General features: G+C 36.0%; 1 long non-coding RNA gene across 1 annotated transcript; it reads right to left on the reverse strand.

Moving 5' to 3' along the window:
- Window positions 1-6,808: 6,808 nt before the first annotated feature.
- LOC116574387 lies at window positions 6,809-25,237 on the reverse strand. The gene is made up of 3 exons (XR_004279257.1): window positions 25,104-25,237; window positions 21,513-21,602; window positions 6,809-6,877 (listed from the first exon to the last, which is right to left on the reverse strand). It is a non-coding gene; the product is annotated as an uncharacterized LOC116574387 (long non-coding RNA).
- Window positions 25,238-26,306: the final 1,069 nt, after the last annotated feature.

Below are 26,306 nucleotides of genomic sequence, written 5' to 3' on the forward strand. Positions count from 1 at the left end.
AATGGATAAACTCCCAGAAACATACAATGTAACAAGATTAAATCACAAAGACAGAAAGTCTGAAGAGATGCATAACTAGCATGGAGATTGAAGTAGTGATCAAAAACTTCCCAGTGAAGCCCAGGAACAGATGGTTTCACTGGTAAATTCTATGAGGCATTTAAATAAGAATTAACACCTATCCCTCTCAAACTTTCCCAAAAACTTAAAGAAAAAAAAAAAAATACTTCCAAACTTATTTTGTGAGGCCGGCAAAACCTGTTACAAAAGCCAGCCACCACAAGAAAACTACAGACCAATATCTTTGATAAATACAGATGCAAAAGTCTTCAACATAATACTCATAAAATATATTCGGCAGCACACTAAAAGTGTCGTACACCGCAACAAAGCTAATTTGTCCTTGGGATGGGAGAGTGGTTCAACATACAGAAATTAATTAATGCAATATACCACACTAAAAGAGTGAAGAATAAAAATTACATGGTGATTGAAATAGATGGGGAAAAAGTGTTTGACAAAATTCAGTATCTTTTCATGCTAAAAAGCAAGCAAAAAAACCTAGGTATTGAAGGAAATTACCTCAACAATAAAAGACATACATGAAAATCCCATAGCTAACATCAGACTCAATAAGGAAAGATTTAAACCTTTCCCTCTAAGACCAGGCACAAGGGAAAGACCCCTTCTTGAGATTTAAATGCAATAGAGTCCTGGAGGTTCTTACCAGAGCAATTAGAAAAGCATCTAAATCAGAAAGAAGAAATAAAATCATCCTGTTTGCAGAAACACGATCTTATATAGAGATAATCCGAAAGATTTCATAAAAAACTGTTAGATCTAATAAAGTAAAATTGCAAGATACAAAATCAACATAAAAAAATCAGGTGTGTCTCTATACACTAATCAATCTGCAAAGGAAATTAGGAATCTAATTCCATTTATAATAGCATTAAATAGAATAAAATACTTAGGGATAAACTCAGGAGGTGAAAAACTTTTCTATCAAAAAGAAAGAAATTAAGACACAAACAAATGGGAAGACATCTCATATTCATGGATTGGAAATTTTAATATTTATTAAAATATCCATATTAACCAAAGTCATTTATGAATGTAATGCGACACTTATCAAAATCTTGATGGCATTTTTTTACATAAGTAGAAAAAAAATTCTAAAATTCACATGGAACCACAAAAACTACAAATAACCAAATCAATCTTAAGAAAGAAAAACAAAACTGTACATATTATATTTCCTGACTTTAAAATACATTATAAGTCTTCCACAAACAAAATAGTATGGCACTGGCATAAAGACAGACATACAGATTAATGCAATACCAAGCATTTAAATAAGAATTAATACCTATCCTTCTCAAACTTTTCCAAAAAACTTAAAGAAAAAAAAAAAAAAAACTTCCAAACTTATTTTATGAGGCCGGCAATAACCTGATACAAATGGATGTCCAAAATATGTCCATACATATGTGATCATCTGATGATCAACAACAACACACAGTAGTGAAAATATAGACTCTTTAACACATGGTGTTGGAAAAATCTGACAACTACAATATAAAAGAATACAATTGAAATTGTCATTCTTATGTAGTTTTCTTCTAGATGTTTTATGTTTTCAGATCTACATTTAAGAACTTAAACAATTGTGAGTCTAAATATTTTTTCAGGGGGTAAATCTCATATTAAGTGTTAACAAATAAAGTATTTCCAAGGAAGATTTTTATACCCAATCAATTTGTCAACCTAATGAGCATGTTGAATAATAAAGACATGTTCAGACATTATGTCTCAAAATTTTATTCTCCATGCACTCTTTGCTCAAGGAACTGCTATAAGATTTCATCTACTAAAATGAAGAACCAAACTACGGAGGGAAAAATACAGGATTCAGAAACATAAAATCCAAACTAGGAGAGAGTTAAAAGGAATTATCAGAATAGGGAAGGTGCTGGATATCCAGGAGCAGGCCTAGAGAGTCAGTAAACAGGGTTAAATCCAGAGGAAAAAACCCAAGGAAAACAAAAAGAAAAAAAAAAAACACAGTTATTTGAAAGTATTGAGAGTGAATATATATTTTGGTGAGAGATTTAGGGAACGAATCTTTGACATCACAGACAATTAACCAAATGGAAAAATCAATCTATTATAAACTCTAGAGAAAGTAAAGATTTTTAAGCAGAAATATATAATCATAGAATACTAATCTATATAAAAATATTATTAATATAGTCATGATAATATAAATACTTTGTGTTAATTTTACTGAAAATTCTGATATAGTTATTTCAAAAAGATGAGGGAAAGGAAGAAATGTGTGCACATGTTTATGTGTATGTGTGTGTGTGTGTGTGTGTGTGTATTTGATTCCAGTACAGAGAGATGACAATTAAGTTTATATTCTTTGGATTTTTAATTTATTAGTTAATGCAAATAATTAAAAAATTTAAATGTATTTTACTTACAAATAGGAAGATAAATGCCAGGAGAAATAGTTATAGGGCCATAAAAGCATTGTCTTTTAAGAAATAGAACTCCAAGACATTTTTTTAAGGTTGTTATAAGACATGTTTCATTAATTCAACTCTTTTCTTATATAACTTTGATTTTTGAAATCAAAGGTAAAAAAAAAAAAACTTTTAATATAAATAATTACTCTCACTAAATTAGCCTGCTAGAACTCCCATAACAGAACCACATACTGGGTGGGTAAAACAGGACTTTATTTATTCATAGTTCTAAAGGTTGAAAGTCCTAGATAAAGGTGCCAGCAATATTGGTTTCTAGTGAAACCAACTCCTTAGTTTTTATAGATGGCTACTTTCTTGCTGGGTCTTCACATGATCTACCCTCTGTGTACACATTTCTGGTGTCTTTTCCCCTTCTTATAAAGACCTCAGTTATATTGCATTAGGATCACATCTGTACTTCATTTTACCTTCATAACCTCCTTAAAGGCCCTATCTCTGAGTACAGTCACATTGGAAGTTAGGGTATCTACATATGACTATGAGGGGATAAAATTTTGTCCGTAACACCCACATATTTCTAGGTGTTTAAAAATATGTCCTATTCATACATCCAAATATGTTGTTTACAACCAACCTCTATTCTGATTGGCCAGAGTCCAAACTGTACTAGTTGTTAAATACTTTTATTACTCCTATAAACACACATTACTTTTTTGGAGATATTCCCAGCCTTAATAGTACATTACTTCTATTTTCAATGTCCTTATCAAATGTTTAAACAGAAAAATATTTCTATTTGTGGACATATTAAAGAACTTTTAGTTGGTAAATCTTCATTATCTGAACTACAGAATCATGATTTTAAGTTAAGAAGACTTAGGAATGAACAATAAGTGCCCTTATATATCCTCTTAATTTTCATTGAAACTGCTAATTCTAATTTTTATAAGTGCACCTGCTGCTAAAATCAAATGGGCTACTCATTTCCTTCTGAGGTTGCAAGTACATGCCCTTTGATTAGAGGTTGCAGCTGCTTTCCAAAGAACATGAAATTGATTGCAAATCTGCCTCTTAGATTAGAGGTCAGCTACAAATGTTTGCTCCAAAAAAGCAAGTCTGTCTGCTACATTCAGTTAAATATTTTTTAAAAGATTTTATTTATTTATTTGACAGACAGAGATCACAGGTAGGCAGAGAGGCAGGCAGAGAGAAAGGGGGAAGCAGGCTCCCTGCTGAGCAGAGAGCCCAATGTGGGGATCGATGCCAGGACGCTGGGATCATGACCTGAGCCGAAGGCAGAGGCTTAACCCACTGAGCCACCCAGCCGCCCCTCAGTTATATTTTTTAAAGATTTTATTTATTTATTTGACAGATCACAAGTAGGCAGAGAGGCAGGTAGAGAGAGGGGGGGAAGCAGGCTCCCTGCTGACCAGAGAGCCTGATGAGGGGCTCAGTCCCAGGACCCTGGGATCATGACCTGAGCCAAAGGAAGAGACCTTAACCCACTGAGCCACCCAGGTGCCCCTCACTTATATTTTTGATATACAGTTAAAAGCACAAGTTGAGATGCAACTCTAAGGTCTGAAACTTGTCTGCATCTTTTTCCATCCTGTAATTTGGGAGTAAAAATAGAGACTACCATAGAGTTTCCTAAAGATCAAATGATACATTTTATATAAAGGCCTAGGTGTTAGTACCTCCCAAGTATTCAACAAATAGTTACTATTTTATTAACCTCTCTTTGCCACTGTTACTTCACTCATGTCTTCTATCTTGGGATTCTATTGAAATGAACCTTTCCAATTCGTTTTATGAACCTCCCTGCAAATTGCTTCCTCATTCAGTTAGCTGGGTCAATATCACTGCTATTTCTTTAGTCCATTACTGTGGCCCTAAGATTAATGTGACATTTCTCAAAGAAATGAAGCCATTCAACTCAACAATTTCCATTAAAAAAAATTACATATTCTTCCTCCAAATGGTACTGTCAAGGTTTATTACCAATTTCAAATAATACCAATAAAACCAACTTGTCCCCACATTAAAAAAATAATTTTTTAGTAGGTAAATCTGGTTAAAAAATTGCTAAGTACATACAAACACATGTACATGCACACATACAGGAACCCATATACACATACATATAACTAAACTGCATTAATGAATAAGCAATGTTTGACACATATTAAGTGATCAGTAAAGGTTTATTATTAAAGGCATGATTCTGTACACAAGTAGAAATTATTTTTTATAAACTCCAAGATGTACATTATTTTAAACAGTATATGATTTCTCATTCATCAATAACATAGTCATGCATATTTTTCTTTAATTTTCAAAAGCAGCAGTCTGCATGCACTTCTGTTGGTGAGACTCCACAGAATAGGCACAGTAGTAAATATATTTTGGGGAAGTAAATTACTTGTATGACTTAATAGAGCTTTCAATAAAAAAGTTCCATACTTTTGGCAGTCATTTGTAATGTCACATTTTACAAGGTGAACGATACATTGTGTGACTTACTGTCTTTCTTATTCCCAGAAAGACATATAAAATTGATAGGAGTTTTATTTACAAAAGGAGAAGAGATATAAGAGGTCTTTGTCATTGCTTTCATCTTCTGCAAGAAGAATTCTCTGGTGAAGCTGTGGGCTTCATAGTAGGAGTTCTAGTAGTAGGAGCTATAAGGGAAATGGAATATAAGGGAAATGGAACGAAATGGAATAACAGTTTTTTACTTTAAGTAGTAATTGCTCCCTTAAAACTCCTATGTTTGCTTGTTTCTTATTTATTGTTGTATTCTTATTGTTTGCTTGATTTGCTTACCTCTTCTCTGGAGATTGCTTCGAGGTATACTCAGTCCTGTGTTAAGTAAGTTTCTGAGCCGTACAAATAGATTGTTTCACTTGGGGATGTCTCTACATTTGTCTTCTTCAATGATAAGTGCCTAATGAAAACATTTAGAAAATACTGCTTCTGTTAAATGACTTTAACCTGTGGCGTCGCCCAGAACACAAATGAAAATCCTTCTCCTTTAAGTGGGGATCTCTGCAAAGACAGGGTGCTAATCCAGAGTGACCCTTCCATGGCATTCTTTAATCGTTGATGACAGCTAGTGAAATGGGACTGGACGCAGAGCAAATTGCTTCATTAGTAACATAGCCTAGAATACCTGTGAAACTATAACCTGCATTTCCTAATACATGGGCCGTGAAATGTGATTATTTAACTCTCACAATTTAGACTCATTGTCTACTCGAGCTGGATTTTTTTAAAGTTTTAATAAATTACTTGTTAAAATTCAAAATTATTATCCTTATTTTTTGATGTTCAAATATAGTATATGGCAATAGTATCAACAATAAGATTCTTAACAAAATAACATAAAACTAAAAATAATTGACCATAGTGTTTAATTTTATAGTGCATACCCAAAGGGGACAGGTATTAAGCAACAAATTTGTATTCTTTCATTTTTGTGAGTGATGTATGAAATGTATTAATCCAATCCATACTAAATGGATATTTTTAGCCATCATTTAGTTGTTTCTAGCAAAATTTCACCACTGCAAAAATGAGTGACAAATTACTACCATAACTATAAAATGTGTATATATTCTTAAATCCCAGTGACTAAAAACCTGCAGTGCAAACTCCCTCTGATGCTAACCACTGTAGGAGATACTTAACTACTGGAAACAAGCTAGAAAAAAATGCATGATAGTTGTTGTATCTCTCGGTTCTTTATCTGAGAGAACAATGGCATAGGCAGCCTTTCAATGAAGAAGGGTGACACTTTTTAAAATGAGGATTTTTCCCTGAGCAGAATTCTCTTTAAAAACTAGAAAAACAACATTGCTTATTTCATAAGCTAAAAAATTATAAACTGGGAGTCTAGCTCATACAGTTCTTAGAGCATGTGCCTCTTGATCTGGGTTATAAGTTCAAGCCCCACACTGGGCACAGAGATTACTTAAAAATAAAATCTTTTGAAAGCATATGAAATATTATACAAATGGATGATAACATAATCAAACATTTCAATTTTTTTTCTAGATAAAGAAAAGAGAAAGGAGAATAAAGTGTCAAGAAATACCTTTTCTTGGGGCGCCTGGGTGGCTCAGTGGGTTAAAGCCTCTGCCTTCGGCTCAGGTCACGATCCCAGGGTCCTGGGATCGAGCCCGGCATCGGGCTCTCTGCTCCGTAGAAAGCCTGTTTCCTCCTCTCTCTTTGCCTGCCTCCCTGCACACTTGTGATCTCTGCCTGTCAAATAAATACATAAAAATTAAAAAAAAATTAAAAAAAAAAGAAATACCTTTCTTAAACACTGTAACAATACATCTTCTCATTAATTTTAATCATAGAACAAGAATGGGCAACACTTTCTGTAGAGGATCAGAGAGTCAACATATCAGACCTGGTGATCACACGTGAACTCAGCTATTTTAGCATAAAAACAACCATAGAAATATATTAAAAAGGGGTGTGACTGTTCTTCAATATAATTTCATGTACAAAATCAGGCAGACAATTGTATTTGGCTTGTGGACCGAAATTTACCAAACATTTATCCTAAAATAACATTAAGAGACTACTATTTTCAAATGAGACTCACCACCAAAATAAGCTCATGAACCAAATAAAATTAATTTTGGATAGATCAAAAAGATGATAAGGAATATTCTAGGATATGCTATTCTATCAATTCTGTAAGTATTATGTTGATGCCATTTAGAATTGCTTCCCTGGCTTCAAAACAATTAAAAGTTTAAAAGCACTGACACTGATATATTTAAAAAATATATTTTACCAATATAATATCTCATGTTTGAAAATTAACAATATATACTGAATGAAGTACAGAGAAAGGGTAAGGAGCAACACCAAGTTACTCATGTTTAAGTTCATTGAAAAGGAAAAATTTGTGTCCCATTAGTGTATTCCAATGGATCCAGGCAGAATGAGCTGTTTTTACAAGCTATTGTTTTTCTTAAATAGAAACAGGTATATTCCCTTTGTAAATCATTACAAATTCTGAAATTCTATCATTACAAGTTGTTATCAGTTTGGTTGCCAAGTCTTTTTTTTTTTTAAGATTTTATTTATTTATTTGACAGACACATCACAAGCAGATAGAGAGGCAGGCAGAGAGAGAGGAGGAAGCAGGCTCCCCACTGAGGAGAGAGTCCTATGTGGGACTCGATCCCGAGACTCTGAGATCATGACCTGAGCTGAAGGCAGAGGCTTTTTAACCCACTGAGCCACCCAGGTGCCCCTACCAAGTCTGTTTTTAACTAAGAAAAATAACACAAAATAAAACAACAGCAATACTAGCAACCATTTGTCACATCCAGTGTCTCATTGATCCTTATCACAACAGCAAGAGTAATATTTTTATTTTAGAAATAAAGATCACTTGAGTTTAGGAAATTAGGTAGCTGCCAAATGTGACATATCTAATCAGGAATGGCACCAAGATTTAAAATTAGGTACACTTGGTGATTGTAAACATTTCTCATCACAAAATATTTAACGGGGTCATACTATGAATGCAGCCCTTTCCATACAGAATTTTAATCTCCAACAATCTTGGAAAAGAAGTGTTAGCATTTTTCTTGAATAACTGGGAGGCCATATGCAAATACTTTGCCCATGGTCAGAGAGCTAGCAGAGCCTGAATTGGAACTTGCTCTGACTGCCTCCAGATCCAAACTCTCCCTGCTAAGCCCAGCTGTTGGAATGTGAATAGAAGTATGAGGCCATATTTCAACCAGACTAATTTAATGGTTAGATTAGCAAAAGCCAAGGCTGGTGGAGATCAATAAAGAAGAACACAGGACAAGATTCTGAGTATGTGGGGACAGAATTGAGGAGAAGGGAAAGGTTTAAAATAGAGAACAAAATATGGAAAACCTAGAGGTTTAAATACATTTCAATGTTAACCATTGCCTCAATTTGGGTGAATGACTTAGTAGTGAACAGCCTCTGTTGAGTTATCTTCAACAGGGAACTAATGATGTAGTTTCAAAAAGTGTTAATATAAAATTACAAGAAAACCCATGTGTATATAAATTACATTAATAGCATTCAATTGATAATAAATAAGGACATATTCTAAACTCTTTAACCTCTTCATGTTTATTTTGTTGTTGTTAGTTTGGTCTTATTTTGAACATCCAAATATTTGGGTTTTTAATTTAACATTCTGGAACTGATTTCTAATTAATTGGAGAAATGAATTATTTGAAAATTATCTCTGTTACTAAAATTAGGTAATTTTCATGATATTCTCTGTATACTTGGGGGAAAATTACTAACTTTAAAAATAGAACAAACTATGGTGCTGTTCAAATCTGTTATAACTTATTTATTTATCTCAATTTAAAAATTACTAAGAAAGAATGTTAAAAATCTAATAGTGATGCCAGGTTTTGCACATTTCTTCTTATAGTTCTGCAAATGTTTTTATTTCTGTATTTTGAAGCTGTTATTGATACAAATTAAGGTCAGAACTGCTTCTAGCAAATTGAATCTTTAATCATCAGGTAGTTGTCATCTTTATATCTTATGAATATTTTTGACTAAACCCCAATTTATATGATATTAGTATAGCTACAGAAACTTTATAAAATTAAGTAGAAATTATTGCATATTTCTATTGTTAAAAATTCCATGTTTCTTATTAACACTATAAATAATCTAGTTATTTTAATCTAATCTGATATATACCATCTTTAACAGAAAAATTTGGTCCATTTATATGTATTGGGATCATGGTTTCATTTACATTTATTTTTAACATCTTATTTCATAATAATTGTCATGCATCAGTTTTTGTGATAATTTTTTTTTCTTTTCTTTCTTTATTTGTATTGTTTAAGGTAATTTTCCCCTAAAGTTCAATGTTTCTATCTTTTTGGAAGGTACATTTCTTTTAAGTGTTTGCCATAATAGTTTAATTGAAGATGTTTAATTTCACAAAGTAAAAAGTTAATTCATATCTTAACCTCTTCCTAACCACAAAAAAGGCATTAAAATATTTTAACTCTTATTCTTTTTCTGTCTTGTTTTTATAGCACGAATCAGACATTTTATTTTGATGTATAGAGTCAGCATTTTATCCAATTTTCCTATATATTGCATTTTACTTTACTTATCATTCCTTTTTGCATCTCAGCTTTTTCCAGATGTCATTTTTCTTCTTCGTATAGTGTAATACTTAGAAATTTCTTTGCTCAGATGTGTTAATAGTAAATAATCTTTTTTATATTGTCTGAAAAATGCTTTGATTTATTCTTTTTTTAAAGATAGGTTGCGGAACATACAATTTTCAATTAACAGTTATTTTATGTGATCACTTTGAAGAAATGCTTCCATTATTTTTTGGCTTCCATGGTTACAATTGAGAAATCAGTTATTTACTTAGTTACCTTTGTGGGAAATCTGTCTTTTTCCTTTGAATTGCTATTAAGATCTCTGGGATTTTGTTTTGTTTTGTTTTTCTTTTGCTTTAACACTTCCATGTGTCTAGTTTTTGCCTTGCTTTCACTGTGTTGTGTTTTGGTGCTGAATGCCTTTTAATTATCTTGTTTAACATTTATTGTAATCTGTGAATCTAAAGCTTGGTGCCTTTTATCCATTTTGGAAAATTTCAATCAATATTCTCTTCAAAAGTTGCTTTTCTATAACCTTGTCAACTGTGATTAAAATTCATTATTTCTCCATTTGCATAACTTCTCCGTATCTTCCTTCCTTGTACTTTTATACTATATTCTAAAATTCTTCCATTGAGTCAAAAATTTATGGCTAGTCATTGGGCTTTCAAAAATAATTACTATATATTTCATTTTTAGAATTTTATGCAGTTCTTAGTATCAAATATAACTGACTTGTTTTCATTTCCTTTTTCTGTAGCATATTTTGGAAATTTTTATTTATTTAAGCATTATTAAATCATGTAATAACTTGTAGCAAATGTTTCCAATATCAAGTCTTTGAATGTCTGATCCTTCCATAATTTGCTTTAGCTTTCTGTTCTTTCTTTTGAGTATTGATACTTTTTCTCATGTATTTTACAACTTTTGATTAGTGAGAATTCTTTAAAGTGTGGACCAAAAGTGCACACCTGCAAAAAGAATATGTGTTACCCTTTCCCAGGCAGAGAGGGTACTTTCTAACTGGAACCACTTTAACATAAATATCTCCTGATAGTTTTAATATCTTCTAGGTAATGACTCACATGAGAGCTTTTCTCTCATCCATGCCCAGAAATTTATAAGAAGTGCTACTTTTTGTACTCTAGTCCAAAACCATGACAAGCAAGTATCCATAATACTTTGTGTTGTGAACTTTCACCAACAGTGTCCTCATTTAAGCTTGCTCCAGTGATCTCAGTTAGACTTGCCAAACTAGGATGGTCCTCTGTGCCCTGAGAGGGGTTCATTAGTAAGGGATTAGTATTTGCTCCAAACCATCCATGCGTTTTAACTCTATTTTACTTCTGTGGACTAATATTTTCTTACATTTTTTTGGTTTTTAATGATTTCCTGTGTTTTCTGACATGTCTATGTTTTATCTAGTGTATTTTGGTGTTTTTTTTTACTAAATGGAATTTATGGATATGAACTCACTATATTATGAGAAACTGAATGTTCTGAATCTATTTGATATTCTGATAATTCATGACATTTCAAAAACACAGACAAAAACAATGAAAATACACTAGGAACAAGAATTCAGTGAGTAATGCATACTTAATTCCCCATCTCATTGCCTAGCTCAATTCTGTTTATACACCTATTCTTTAGTTCGGCTTAGCAGATCTACGTCTTCAAAATGAAAGTATGCTTCTGTCTACCTACCATGCCAGGGAAGCTTGAAAGTATCAATTCAATCTAGTAACTTGTCCTTTAGAAAAGGCTGTTTGGCCATACATAGAAGGAATTCTCAGTGGCTTCCAGATTACCTGAACTGATACTTTCCATTTTAACAAGGAGCATTCGCATTAAGTTCCAATTTAGTCTAATCATTACCTTGTCTCGCTCAGAGCTTTCCCATAGGAAGTCAGATGTAAACAGTGTTTTGTATAAATGACCTTTTTTCCCAACACCACAGAGCCTGAGAATGATGTTGAAACCTAAATTTCTTTTTTATTTATTTTTTTTAATCTTCAAATGAGCTCAAACAACAAAAATAATGGTGATGTCAACACATAGAGTAAAAACCAATTTCAACTTTGTTTTCTTAAACATCACCACTGCTTCCATGCAAATAGAAAAGAAACTACCTGGAGTTAATATAAACTTATAACACTTGTGTTTCTGTAATTTTCAGGTGTCTGTGCTGAATAGGTGAAGCTATAAAAGAACTCTTTCTGATTGTGAAGGGCAGTATTTGTTCTCCCGTTGTAATGGCTGCTTTTGGAATCTCTGGGTCTCATTACTTCACAGACCACATGGCACTCAAGTGGCAGAAATAGTTAATGCTCCTCCACTGTGCAGCAGTAAGTCATTATGCTCCTCTAGCAAGTGTCTTTAAAAGAGAGAGCAGATTCTCTCTTTTGGCCTGGCTAATTCTGCTGACTGGAATGTGATTCAGTGGCCAGAGTGAGCAGCCATATTAGAACATGAAATGACCTTGAGGAGGAGAATCACAGAGAAGCAGGACAGAGGGAACCTGAGTCTTTGACCTTGTGGTGAGACATATCAGACCTAACCCAGATTACCTTTGAAAATCCTGAACATAAGAGGAAGAAACTCTGGGACTTATTTAAGCTACTGTCACTATTACTAATATTCACAGATAAACTAATCCTAACATAGATTTTGGTACCTGGAAAAAGGGCCTACAAATAACAGGACCTAAACCCATAGCATTTGCTTAGTGGAATTGGTAGGATGCGATAATTCATGATCTGAGTTCTTGCCACCTGAAAACTTATTGTACCTGGACAAAACAATGGCAAAAGTATTCCTGCTGTTTCTTAAAAGGCAGATCACATGTCAACTAATGTAGTGACATTAGGGAAAATACTAAGAAATACAAAGAAACCTCAGATTATTGATTTTTGCTGGCTGCTTCTTGTCCCTTGTAGCAATGCCCTGAGGAGAGACGAACATTGTCTATGCTAGCCTTTCTGCACACCACTATGGGAGAGCATCAATGAAGTACTCTCTGTCAATAGGCAACACTGTCAACAGATTGAGAATCTAGTACACAGGAGTCTGGTAGATTTGAAAAGGTCAAATGCTTCCCTTTCTAAAACTAGAGCATTTCTCTTCCATGACTTTTCAATGACAGCCTCCGGAGGAGACCGGTCCTGAGGTTTTTCGACTACTTCTCATTAAGTGTTCTATGCCAGTTGATGGGAGTCAACCCAAGAGCAAACTATGAAAGGGGTTGTCCTTCCATTCAAGCACCTTCCCATTCCAGTCCTCAAAATAGTCTCATCCAGAGAAGCAGCAATAGGAGATTATATATTTGTAGATGTATAGACATGCCAAGATAGAGATACACAGGTATATAGATATAGATTATTTATTTATTTACTTTTACTGGAAATTGTGCCATTGTAGGGGATGGACGAGGAATGAGGAAGGAAAGACCACCAACAGGCTGGAACCTCAGGAGAGTGACTTAAAGCTGGAGTCCACAGAGGAGGCAGGAGAGCAATTGCAGTGTAGCTGCTGCTTTGCATGTAGGAGGGAAATCAGCAGAACCCCAGTGAGGAGGTGGGTCAGCATGTCAGGACAACAAGATGACTGTGCAGGTCCCAGAATGTAGAGAACTCTACCATTTTTCTTCCATTTGATTTGTGGGATAGGAGGAGGAGAGAGAAGGATGGAGAGCCCATAAGATGCAGACACTTGTTGGTAAAATACATAGTTTGAAAGCTAAAAGCTGAGATTACCTGCTCAGAGAATTAGCCAGGAGCAAATGGCTGAGAAGTCTATTAAATTTGTGAAGAAATTATATTTTTAAAGAAGCTGCAAACCTGATATACAAATTCCTCTGCTTTTTCACATCAAAAACACCCCTGGGTCTCCTAACCCACAACCTATGAAATCTGATTAGCTCCAAAAAGAGCAAGTTCCCCCGTCCATTAGACATGGCTGGCCGTGGAGTACAATGGAGGGAAAGAATCTTCCAGAAGGCAGAACCAGGTGCTCACAAAGAACAAATATGGGAGATTCTCCCAGATCACAGAAACAGAAGCAGCCAGAAGGTTGTCAGGAATTTATTCCATGGCTAAAAATGAAGCAATATATTCCTAAGGGATTTGTTAATGGAGTGATTACTTCTCCAAGTGGGACTTTTTAGTTGTGGTTATCCTGTTCTTACCCATAAGTGTATATATTAAAAGTGGTGGTGCAAATGGCTTGTCTTTGCATTTATAGGTCAGTAAAAAAGATGAGTTTCCATTCACCATCTTTTTTTTTTAATTCTTTTTTTTTTTTAAGATTACATTTATTTATTTGACAGAGATCACAAGTAGGCAGAGAGGCAGACAGAGAGAGAGAGGAGGAAGCAGGCTCCCCGCCGAGCAGAGAGCCCGATGTGGGACTCGATCCCAGGACCCTGAGATCATGACCTGAGCCGAAGGCAGAGGCTTAACCCACTGAGCCACCCAGGCGCCCGTCCATTCACCATCTTAATCAAGTACTTTGCATTATCTCTGTATTCTGGAATTTAAGCAGGATTCAGTCTTTGGATAGGGAGGGTGAGAGGCCAAATGGTCTGTCAAGCAACCCAGAAAGCTTCTCATTTTCCGAGTGGTAAAATTTTACCTAGATCATGACTTCCCAGAGTAAGGTCACATTTCTTTGACTTGCTTGGTTACATAACTAAGCCTTGCCTGATGGAATGGAAGCATAAGTATTATGTGTCTGCTCCTAGAAAACTTCCTTAAAACATCACTGGCATATGTCTTTTATCTGTATCTTCATGGTATCTTCCTCCATTTCACTACCAGAATTGCAGTCTGATAGTGCTACCCTTTGACCATGAGTTGGAGGAACGCACCACAGTGCTTACAGAATGGTAGTAGCTGGGATTCCTAAGAGAATATTGAACAACACTGCCTTAACAGCCCTGGCATTCATGACTCAGACATTGGTACTTGTGTTGAAAATAAATATAATTTATTATAAAATAAAATAAAATATAATATAATTCCATTCCTTACTAATAAACTGTTATCACAGTGTCTCTAAACATGCAATATTTGTCTTTATTATGTGTACAATTTCTCCCCTTCCTCCAGTCTACCTCATTCCCAGAAGTTTTTGCTGAATTATGTGCTTTTAATCATCTTTCTTTTACTCATCCTGTGGACAGCTACTTACAGCCACTTTTTGGGATTTCTAAAAAGAGCTTTCTATCCATTACCAATAGAGGCAAATACTGATTCAACTCTTGCATCTGGAGTACGTTCTCATGACTAATTTTTCTTGACTCTGTCTTGCCGTTAAGTTTAAGCATGGCTCAGGAGTTACACTAATTAAATTGCTCATGAAGCAAAACATGGCCCAGGTGGCTTGTGCAAGGCTCCTGGTTGCAGGACTTTTAAAACCAAACACAGCTCTACAAACTTTGTTATATTTCCAGTTGGATAGCATATTTTTTGTTATATTCCAGCTCCCAGGTTTCCAAAATATATACATCTAGCTGTCTTAACTCAGTTTTCCCTCTTTGACTATTACTAAAAAGTGCCTTCTGGGATCATAGAATAGAAGACACCAACTTGACCAGTAAAGATGATCCTTAAGAAAATAGAATAATTGCAGGGGGAAAAAAATGGAGATTGCACATCAAATATACCAAACTCCAAATGGTTCTATACCAGCATTTTCAAAATTCTGTCCTAGTAAGAGTTAATGGTAAGAGCTCAGCCAGATAGAAATAGATTATATGTGAAAAGAGGGAATTTTGTAATTTAAGAAGAAAGTATTAAATAAGATGGAATATGTTTCATCATGAACAGACACTTCTCCAAAGAAGACATACAAATGGCCAACAGACACATGAAAAAATGCTCCACATCACTTATCATCAGGAAAACACAAATCAAACCATAACAAGATCCACCTTACACCAGTTAGAATGGCTAAAGTTAACAAGACACGAAAAAACAAATGTTAGCAAGGATATGGAAAAAAGGGAACCCTCTTACACTGTTGGTGGGAAAGCAAGCTGATATAGTTACTCTGGAAAACAGCATGGCAGTTCCTCAAGAAGTTACAAACAGAGCTACCCTGCCACCTAGAAACTGCACTACTGGGTACTTACCCAAAAGACACAGAACTAGTGGACAGAAGGGGCACTTTCACCTCAATGTTCATAGCAGGAATGTCCACAATAGCCAAACTGGAAGGAGCCGAGATGCTCTTCAACAGATGAATGGATAAAGAAGTTGTGGTTCGTATACACAATGGAATATTACTCAGCCATCAGAAGGGATGAATACTACCATTTATGTTGACAAAGATGGAACTGGAGAGGCTCATGCTAAGTGAAATAGGTCAAGCAGAGAAAGGCAACTACCATATGTTTCACTCACAGGTGGAATATAATACAGAGGATCATAGGGGAAGGGAGGGAAAACTTAATGGGAAGAAATCAGAGAGGGAGACAAACCATAAGAGTCTCTTGACTCTTGGAAACAAACTGAGGGTTGCAGAAGAGGAGGTGGATGGGGGGATGGAGTAACTGGGTGATGGGCATTAAGAAAGGCACATGATGTGGTGAGCACTGGGTACTAAATGCAACTGATGAATCTTTGAACACTACATCAGAAACTGTGGTATAATACATGCTGGCTAATTGAATTTAAATAAAAAAGAAGATATAACAGATTTCAAATGCACTAGAGAACTAGTTGAGTAGTATTGGTCAAGTACATCCCTGGGCCATAGAAGCACATATTGTTGAGTATAAGTTACAAGACATTTCTCAAAAATGTATTGGACTTTCCCCCTCAACAGTCCATGTTCTGTAACATATTAGTGGAAATACGCTGTGTTGCATCATCAGTAAGATTGACCTTGGCATCCATGAAGCCAATGAAGCTGCTTGGGATCCTGTCATCCTTGGTATCCTTGGTGGAGTTTTAGTCATGGCATGGTTAGTAACTTGTTTTATTTCTGTTCACTCAAGTCATGGAGTCGGGATGAATAAATAGGTCTAGTATAGCTAAATTTATTGAGGATGCTTAAATCAGAAAAGTCTGGAAGCTAGTATTAAACTTCAAATTTGCCCATCCAGAAAATGCTGAGGCTCAGAAGAGCTTCCAGAGTCTTCTGGGGCAGATGAGTGTGCACAGCAAGTGCAGCCCCAGGATATGTAATAAATCACGGACCATTTGACAAAGATGGCAAATGAGGCATGTGATCCCAATAAAACCAAAGAAGTCTGAGTTCAAAAGCTGTAGGCACCAGGGACAGACAACACAGAGAGATATTCACTGACAGAACATATCTCATGTGTGGTATTATGTGTGAGAGACTGATAAAATTTTTACAGTAAAAGACTGATAAAATAGATGGCCTCTAGGAAAACATTTTTGTAGTTGTTTTTTTCTCACGTAAGACAGGTTTTCCAACATTATTATTTACATTTTAATAAAAATAAAATTCATTATGATATTTCTACAACAAAATAAAACCCCTCATATGAAAAATGACCTAACCTCACAATAAATTAGACTGTGATACCTAACTGAATCACCTTACCCCCATCATCCAAACATTTAAAAGTCGGTACTGATGTTAGGAGCACTTTCTTATTAATGGAGAAGCACGGAAATAAAAACTTACACGTGTGTATGTGTGTGTGTTTGTCAGAAGGAGGGGAGGTGAATTTGACTTTTTCTTATTAAAAATCTAATATCTACTTATTGTAATACATAATCTACAGAATTTTGGTGATTTTTAAGGTCAGCAAACCACAGTTTTTCTAAACTGTTCATTTCTCCTCAGCATAATATGAAGGATTTGAGATCTCATTTCAGCTTTTTGTAATGCAAAACAGACTTTAAAAAAAATAAGCATTTTAATAAATATCTTCCAAAAGATATATGCAGCAACAAACATAAATTTTACAACAAAATTTAAAGAAAATCTTATTTTAACATCAGGCGTTTTGTTGATTATGAACTGGTTCACTTATCTCACTTTTTTGGGGTTTAGTCACTTACCTAGAATGCACAGTGCATATAGGGTCTCTGGGCCATTCTCTAAACACAGAAAGCCCTGAATATTACTATTAAGAGGCTTCCAACAGCTCAGTGAATACAGTGCTTGGTCTCTCTCTCTCTCTCCACTCTCCCTCACCCACCACCAAGCAGCTCATTGCAGTTTCTAATAAATAGGATTTCCCTCCCCTGATCTACTCTGTACTAGAGAGATATAAAAGCTCCAAACGTCCCCCTCTTCTTTTCAGACAAACACCAGAAATTCATTAAATGTTCTGCATAAGTTTTGCAAATGTCTTAAATCTCTCTCTCTCTCTCTCTCTCTCTCTTTTTTTCTTTTGGTTTAAGTGCCTCTTCCTCTTTCTGCTTAGACTCATGTCCTTGTTCCCTCCCTTGGGCAAGTGTTTGGATACCCCCATGTGCTTCATTTATATTCTCCACACTATCCAAGTAGAAAAGTCAAATTATTGTGTGTATTCATGTAAATATCACAATACTTTGTCAATTTATATTCTTTGGTGGAGGATTGAAAAAATAGCATTCCCTCATTTTCATTATTAAGTTACCTGAATGTTCCAACCCTCTACCTTTCTTTCTCTTGCCAGTCCAAAGTAAGCCTTTCAAGGACATTTTGCTGCTCTTTTCCCAGAAGCCTCCATAATTCACTCACGCAGGAGGCAAATGGGCATCATTGTTCACTGTTAACTGAGAGTTATCCCATGCAACGCCTAAAATTCAATATGCTGATAGAGGCCAAAGTAATGGAAAAAGGAAAATGCCCAAAGATCTTAAATGTTCCCACAACCTGAAAGGATTTCTAATAGCTGAGATCTCATTAAAAGATAAAGTTTGCATGTAAAGGCAGACAAAAGCAAGGGAGGAACCAAAACTGTGATCCATGGGGCACCTGTGCCCTTCGTCCCTGAGAGACCTCCATGCATGGGGTCAGCAGCCAAGGGCACATATCACTTGGTTTAATTTAGAACAACAAAAGACTTTGCTCCCCTTTTCCCTCTGGTCTCCTGGTCCCCATATTCTTCTACACAGGTCACTTCATCTCATTGTTTAAAGAACTATAAACATCCAGTTATGTTCTTAAAAAGAAGACCAGTGCTTGACTCTCAGTCACTGCTTCTAAAGCAATTAAATCCCCTTGTAGATAACTGCTATGAAGCCCAAGATTCGGGAACAGCAAGTTCAATAAACAACTACACACACACACACACAATACCCCAGTACAATTGGGTTGCATTTCCATGTTCTATGGCTTACTTCTAATTTTTTCTGCCCCTTTGATAGAGAAAAAGGGATATTAATAGAATATGGATGATATGCTAACTTGATTTCTCAAAACATGACTTCACATTTCACTGTCGTTGTCAAATTCATGGTCCACATCTCCTGCTTGGGCTGCATGCGTCTGTCTGCATGCATCGACTCTCAGAAGATTGTGGTCCTAGTCTCAGGTATTTCAATGACTGTCTCTATGAATTGAGGAAGTCACTTAACTTCCTTAGGATTTAGTGAAATGAAGGAGTTGTGCTAAATGTTTTACTTTGTTATTTTTTGAGTGTGTATTGAGCCCCTTCTGTGTGAAAAGCTCTTTAAAGTGTACAGAGAAGAAAATGACATATTGTCCACAATACAAACTTACTTTGATATGACACCCAGAAAGACAACCTGGTCAAGTGCAGTCTATCATGATCATCCCTGCGGTCTTATCTTCCTTGACCCTCAATTCTAGGCTACTTCGTCCTGTCACCCACTGTCTCTAGCCACACCAAATACCTGTCATCTGTACAATTTCACTAAGTCTGCAACAAAATTCAGAACCAAACATTCTAACTTTCCAATTTGTTTACTTCCTTATATCTTTAAATAATAATTATTGGGGTGCTGGGGTGGCTCAATGGGTTAAAGCCTTTGCCTTCGGCTCAGATCATGATCCCAGCATCCTGGGATCGAGCCCCACATTGGGGTCTCTGCTCGGAGCCTGCTTCCCTTCCTCTCTCTGCCTACCTCTCTGCCTACTTGTGATCTCTTCCTGTCAAATAAATAAATAAAATCTTTAAAAAATTATTTACCTATTAGGAATATATTGATCCATTGGTCCCTTTAAGCTTTCCCTATATACCTGAAATATAGTATTACTGAATGTATAAAATATTCAAGAAAAGTTAAGAACACAAATCTATGAAATAGAAAACAAGTATTCAATAAGAAAGTATTAAAAAGGCAAATAATGGTTCTTTAAAAAAACAATAACATTTATAAAATCATAGCAGTATTATTTAAGGAAAAAAATAAATTTCAATAACACAAATGAGAAAAAAAATCACTAAAGATGCTTAAAATATTAAATATATAAGCAGAATATAATTAGGGGCCCCTGAGTGGCTGAGTTGGTTAAGTGTCTGACTCTTGGTTTTCACTCAGGTCATGATCTCAGGGTGCTGAGATTGAGCCCCTCTTCAGGTTCCGTGCTCAGTGGGGAGTCTCCTCAAGATTCTCTCTCTCCTTCTCCTTCTGCCCCTCCCAATTTGAGCTCAAGCGTGCGCGCGCTCTCTCTCTCAATCTCTCTCTCAAAAAAAAAAAAAAATATATAATCAACAACCTTGTGTCCATACATTTGCTAATTTAAACAAAAGAAGAAAAGTTTTTCATAAAATTTATAAAAACTAAAATAGTAAGAAATGAACTGTGAACAATCATATATTTGTTTAAAATGTGCATCTTTAATTAAAACCTCTGTATGAAAATATTTCAGGCCCAGACAGCTTTCCTGAGGAATTCATCTTCACTTTTAAGGAAGAAATAATTCAACTTTACATGAACTCTTCCAGAGAAGAATATAAAAATTGAAAACTTACCAATTCATTTCATGGGGAGAGCATACACTTGTTAACCAAGATTTGTCAAGATCATTACAAAAAGAGAAAATTGCTGGATAACCTTTCTCATTAGAGATGAAAACCCTAAATATAATAATTGCAAGGAAAATCTAATGCCATATTAAGAGGAAAATCCATGATGATGAAGTAATTTTATTTAGGTTAAGAGAATCAAGAGAAAAATTTTGGTAAACTCAAATTCATAAAAAATATTTGAGGAGAATAAATGCATATTTGTGATTTAAAAATTTATCAGCAAACTCAAAACAGAAAGAAATTAAATTCCCTCATGGAGTCCTATCTCCCTCCTCTTCCTGTGAGAAAAGTTCATTTATCCTTCCATGTCCAACACAAATATTATCTCCTATAAAATCATGTCTCAGACTATTTACTCCAGTTTTCTCTTTTTTTTTTAACTCCTCTTTTCTACAATAAACAAATCATTTTACTCACTACTTTTTTTCTCCATACTTGCTTATATAATAAATGTAATGACATTTAAGTTTCTTGTTGTATTCACACGGTATTTCAGCTAAATTATCACATCTTTGAGGTGAGGGGCTGTCAGTTAGATAGACATTTAGAAGATAGAAAAAATAAGCCATTTATTTTTTCAGTAAATAGATTATAAATTTAGACTATGTGTCAGGCACTAACAGGTTAGATTCTAGATATACAGTAAGACATGAAGCTTGCCACCAAGAACTTCAGTCTAATAGAGAAAAAAATATATATATATAAAAAGAAATAAATAAAATGCTAATGGACAAAGTCACACAGCAATGCAGTAACAGAAAAAAGCTATATGTGAGTAGTAATATAAGTAGTAATATAAGCCTATATAATGTCATATTTCAATAGTCCTTTCTAAGATTTTCCAATGCAATCAATTTACATTTAATAACTGAATGCACTTAATTGATATCATTAAGTACTTACTATGTTCTTGAATATAATGGCGAATGAGAGATGAGCCCTGCCTTGGATAACAATAAAACACGTACATTATGGAGATAAGAACAAAGTGATCTGGGAACAAAAAGAACAAAGACACCATTTCTGTCTGAGGCATCAGGGAAAGATTTCCTACAGTGACTATCAGTTATTTGTTCAAACAGTGTACACTGAGTCCCTTCAATGAGCCGATCACTGTATTAAAAGGCAAAGCAAAAGCAGTAAACAAAATAGACCTGAAAGATAGCAGCAGTATTTAATCTGGATTTTTTAAAGTAGGTAATTTCAAGAAAATATGGCCTGGAAGAAAATTGCAGAGATAAGTTTGAGAGCTCATGATGGTAAGAGGGCAGGTTTTGCAGCCTGAAAGCCTGTGCATTGTTCCTGTCTGAGGAGCTTGCTAGTTGGGTCACTTTGGGCAGGTTAATCTTCCAATGTCATCTTTAAAATGTGAATGTGGTATTAAGAGCATAGAGCTCTTAGGTTTGTTGGAACTTTTGAATGCTTTAATACCTTCAAAGTTTGTAGCACACCAACAGGAACATAGTAACTCCTCAGTATAACTCATGCATGAAATGTAAATATTTTTAAGCAAGAAATTAACATAGTCTGTTTTTGTTTGAGAAAGATCATGATGGTTTCAGCAGGGGAGGTAATGGACGGAACAAGTAAGGAGATCTTTAAGTAACAGAAAATTGTCAAGTTGGTGGCAATAGAGGAGCAGAGAAGAATTTATTTAAGAGGTGTGTCCAAACTGTGATAGAATGGATGTGTGATGGTTCTCGTGTGAAAGAAAAGGGTGAAGAGTTGGCAGTGGGAAGCAGACTAGAGAATGCATCCGTTTCCTGGGGCTACTCAAATAGATCACCACAAACTGGGTTGCTCAGAACAATGGAAATTTATCTCATGTTACCGGAGGCCAGAAATTCAAAATCAAATCAGAAGGTGTCAGGATTGCCTATGTGGTTCAATTGTTAAGTGTTGGATTCTTGGTTTTGGCTCAGATCATGATCTCAGTGTTGTGAGATTGAGCCCGAAGTCAGGATCCAAGCTGGGCATGGAGCCTACTTCAGATTCTCTCTTCCTCTTCCTCTGCCCCTCCTCTCACTCTGTCTCTGTCTCTGTCTCCCTCAAGTAAATAAATAAATCTTAAAGAAGTTGGTAAGATTTAGTCCTTCTGGAGACTCTGAGAAGGAATCTGTCCCATGCCTCTCTCCCAGCTTCTGGCCATTGTTGGTAATCCTTGGCATTTCTTGGCTTAGAATGCAGCCCTCTAATTACTTCCTCTGTCCTCACCTGATGCTTCCTCTGAGTTCCTCCTTCACGTGGCTTCTCATGATGGTACCAGTCACTGAATACAGGTCCCATCCTAATCCAGTATGACTCATCTTGACTAATCAGATCTTAAAGACTCCGTTTCCAAACAAGGTCACATCTGAAATTCTGATGGATCTGACTGGGGGGCAGGGTGGACATTATTCAACTCCGAACAGAGGGCGACACCCTTAACAGGTGAATGAGAAGATTTAAGCTGGAGACTTGGAGAATGGATTTCCCAATCAACTTGCTAAAGTTCAGGTACCTGCAGCAAGTGGCAGTGACCGTGCCCAGCAGGCAAGTGGCATCAGGACACAGAGTCCAGTGAGCATATGAGTTTGGAAAGAGATTAGGAAATCACTACCATTCAGGAGAGACAGTTATCTAAGTGAATGAGGTCTTCCAAAGAGAATAGCCAGAATGAGGAGAAGGAGAACAAGAAAATCTTAGGGTAAAACCTTAAAATCTTTTAAGTTTCCTAAAATATTAAGGTTTTCTCACACTTTTCTTTATAATGTGTGAATCACTGGTGATAATTGCATTAAATTTTTAAATCTTTCTAAATTTCTATGTTAACTGTGCCAATTTTATTAGCCAAAAAGTAATACATAAAAGTTGCTTGATAAAAATGGGCACAAAGCTCTTTGATATGTAACATTCAGCTTTTCTTCTGATCCAATTGATTGCCCTCTCTTGAAATATCTGCAGCTATATTTCAGAAGCTCTATTATACTAATTTAAGCAGTTCATGGTAAGACTTTAAGTCTTAGCTTTTAGCTTGGTATTTCCTACACTGTATTATATGCTCTCTAATAAAGGCTTCTGCAAATAATATCCCTTACAGGTCCCATTTACTAGTTCCTTTTAGGGACTGAACGAATGCAGTTCTTCTATCAATACATACTTTGGTCCTATGCAAGACTGCATGTGTAATTAAGGGATACCATATTTAACATGAAAGTTAAAAAAAAATTTGAATTTCACGGCAACTGCAACTATAACTTTCATCAAAGCACTGAACTTTCTGTCTCAGTTTTAGTCACCAAAAGGTGAGGGAAGTAAAACCACCTCCGAGTTTACAGAAATCTTTAATATATTTTTAAAATTTTTGCCAACTCTAAGGGGATATATAAATGAAAGTTTTTGTCAAACCAATATTTAAGATGAAGACAAAGTTGAATGGGAGGACCACTCTCCAAGAAGTTCCTGCAGTTAGAATCATGTTTAGACTTTGTGTGGCTTTGGAACAACCAGCTCGAGTGATGGAATCAGGAGCAGAGACGGCAGGTTCTCTGAAGGGAAGCTCCTATAGGTAAGGGCATCTTGTGGTGTGTAATAGCACCATTAAATATACCAGTTCAGCAAAAGCAGAAAGAGCTGCCTTCCACTCAGAACACTGCTGACACCTGTAAGGTAAACTATGATGTTTGAGGTTGTGCCCTGCTTTGAAATAAAAAGATCACAGAGCTACAATCTCTCAGCAGTCTGCATCTGAGGACAACTTAACAAGGACTTATTTTCACCCTCCAAGACCTGCCATGTCTTCAACGAGGCTCACCCCATGTACAGAGAACTTGAATAATTAACTATTCGGCCAGAGAAAAGGTGTGCAGGGGAGAAAAGAGGTAGAAGCCAGGGGCCAGGTGAGTTCTCTCTCTGGTTGAGGAAATACAGAATGGACGTGATTTTTGTCTGCAGAACCTTAGACATGGCAGGAGATTCTCAAAAACAGCAAACACGAAGCAGCAAGCCAGGCCAGGTTATATGTGTGTGAACAAGGCAGTGTGGGATTTAAAGTACAAGAAAAGGTAGAGGAGATGATATTCTATTTGTGGTCTCTGTTGAGTTAATGCATGAGCCAAATTTACCCTCCTCCTGTTTTCATAAATAAAGTGTTGCTGGACACAGCCGCACTCATGCATTTATGCATTGTCTGTGGATGCTTACACACCACATGGCACAGCTGACGTGTAGGGACAGAGGCCATATGGCTGGCAAAGGAAATACATATAATATCTTCCCTTTACAGATAAAAAATATCCTAACCTCAGAGGAACGAAAGAAGCAAGATCTTACTGTGAAGGAGTTAAATCCTGACCAAAACACAGAGCAAGAAGTGGGATTTGAAGTTAGGAAGAAAGTTGATTGCAGGAAATGGCAAACACTTGGACCATACAAACAAAACAGTTGTGACATATGCTCGTCATATTATTCAAAATGAATTGAGAACAGGTGAATAAAATTACAGCTATCCGATACCTGAGATTTCAGCTCTTCTCATGGATTCCATCATCTATAGAGTAAATATTTGGACCAGATGATCTCTGGAGTCCCGTTCAGACCTGAACATCCATGGTTGTACACATTTCCAAGGGTCTCCTGGAGTGTTTGGCTACCCTGCAGAAGAGATTACGTATTTCATTAGTTCCATCACAAACCGAATGGGGAGAAGCACCAATGTAGACTATTGAATTTTTCATTTAACACACTTTGATGATAAGAGTTCATTCTCATGGAAAAGGCCTTTTAAAAAATCTCAAACCATAAGGAAAACTCTGAATTGGGCGTTTCGCTCACATCCTACGTGAATAAGGAGCTAATGTGTATAAAGCAAGTACAAGAAGAAAATGAGTGTTTTTCAACTGTCAGCTCAAGAATCCAAAGTCATCACCACCCTCACTTCCTCCCCATGTCTCCCATCCCTCCCGTGTCCCCTTTTACAATAAACAGCAATATTGTCTACTTAGTGACCCCAGTGAGGAACCCAGGAGTCACACTAATGCTTGGTCCTTTTTTTTTTTTTTTTTTTTTTAAGATTTTATTTATTTATTTGAGAGACAGAGAGCACACACATGGGTGCAGGGAGAGAGCAGGGGGAAAAGCAGATTCCCTGCTGAGTAGGGAGCTCCTGAGGTAGGGGCTGGATCCCAGGACTCGAGGATCATGACCTGAGCCAAAGAGAGATGTTTAACTGACTGAGCTGCCCAGGCACTCCCAATACTTGGTTCTTAATGTCTGTCCTCAGGAATTCGCAGGGCTTCTGTCCAGCCACTAAGCCCTCCTAGCACTGCCCAGATCTCTGCCTCCGTCCAGCTGCACTGCTATTCCATGAGCCGGGTTTACCCCCTTTCTGTCACAACTTCCCTTGCTGTCACAGCTCACTTCCTGGCTCACTTAAACCAACAATGGCCCCTTCAGGTGATCCACCTTTTTTTTTTTTTTTTTTTTTTTAAGATTTTATCTATTTGACAGAGAGAGATCACAAGTAGGCAGAGAGGCAAGCAGAGAAAGAGAGAGGGAGGAGGAAGCAGGCCCCCTGCCTAGCAGAGAGCCCGATGCGGGACTCGATCCCATGACCCCCAGATCATGAGCCACCCAGGCAGCCCCAGGTGATCAACATTTAAATTCATTGTGACCAGGAATAAATTGCCAGCTCCTTCAATGGTTCGCAAGTGTGTCATG

Source organism: Mustela erminea, chromosome 15 (genome assembly GCF_009829155.1).
Source record: "Mustela erminea isolate mMusErm1 chromosome 15, mMusErm1.Pri, whole genome shotgun sequence".
NCBI classification, from domain to species: Eukaryota; Metazoa; Chordata; class Mammalia; order Carnivora; family Mustelidae; genus Mustela; species Mustela erminea.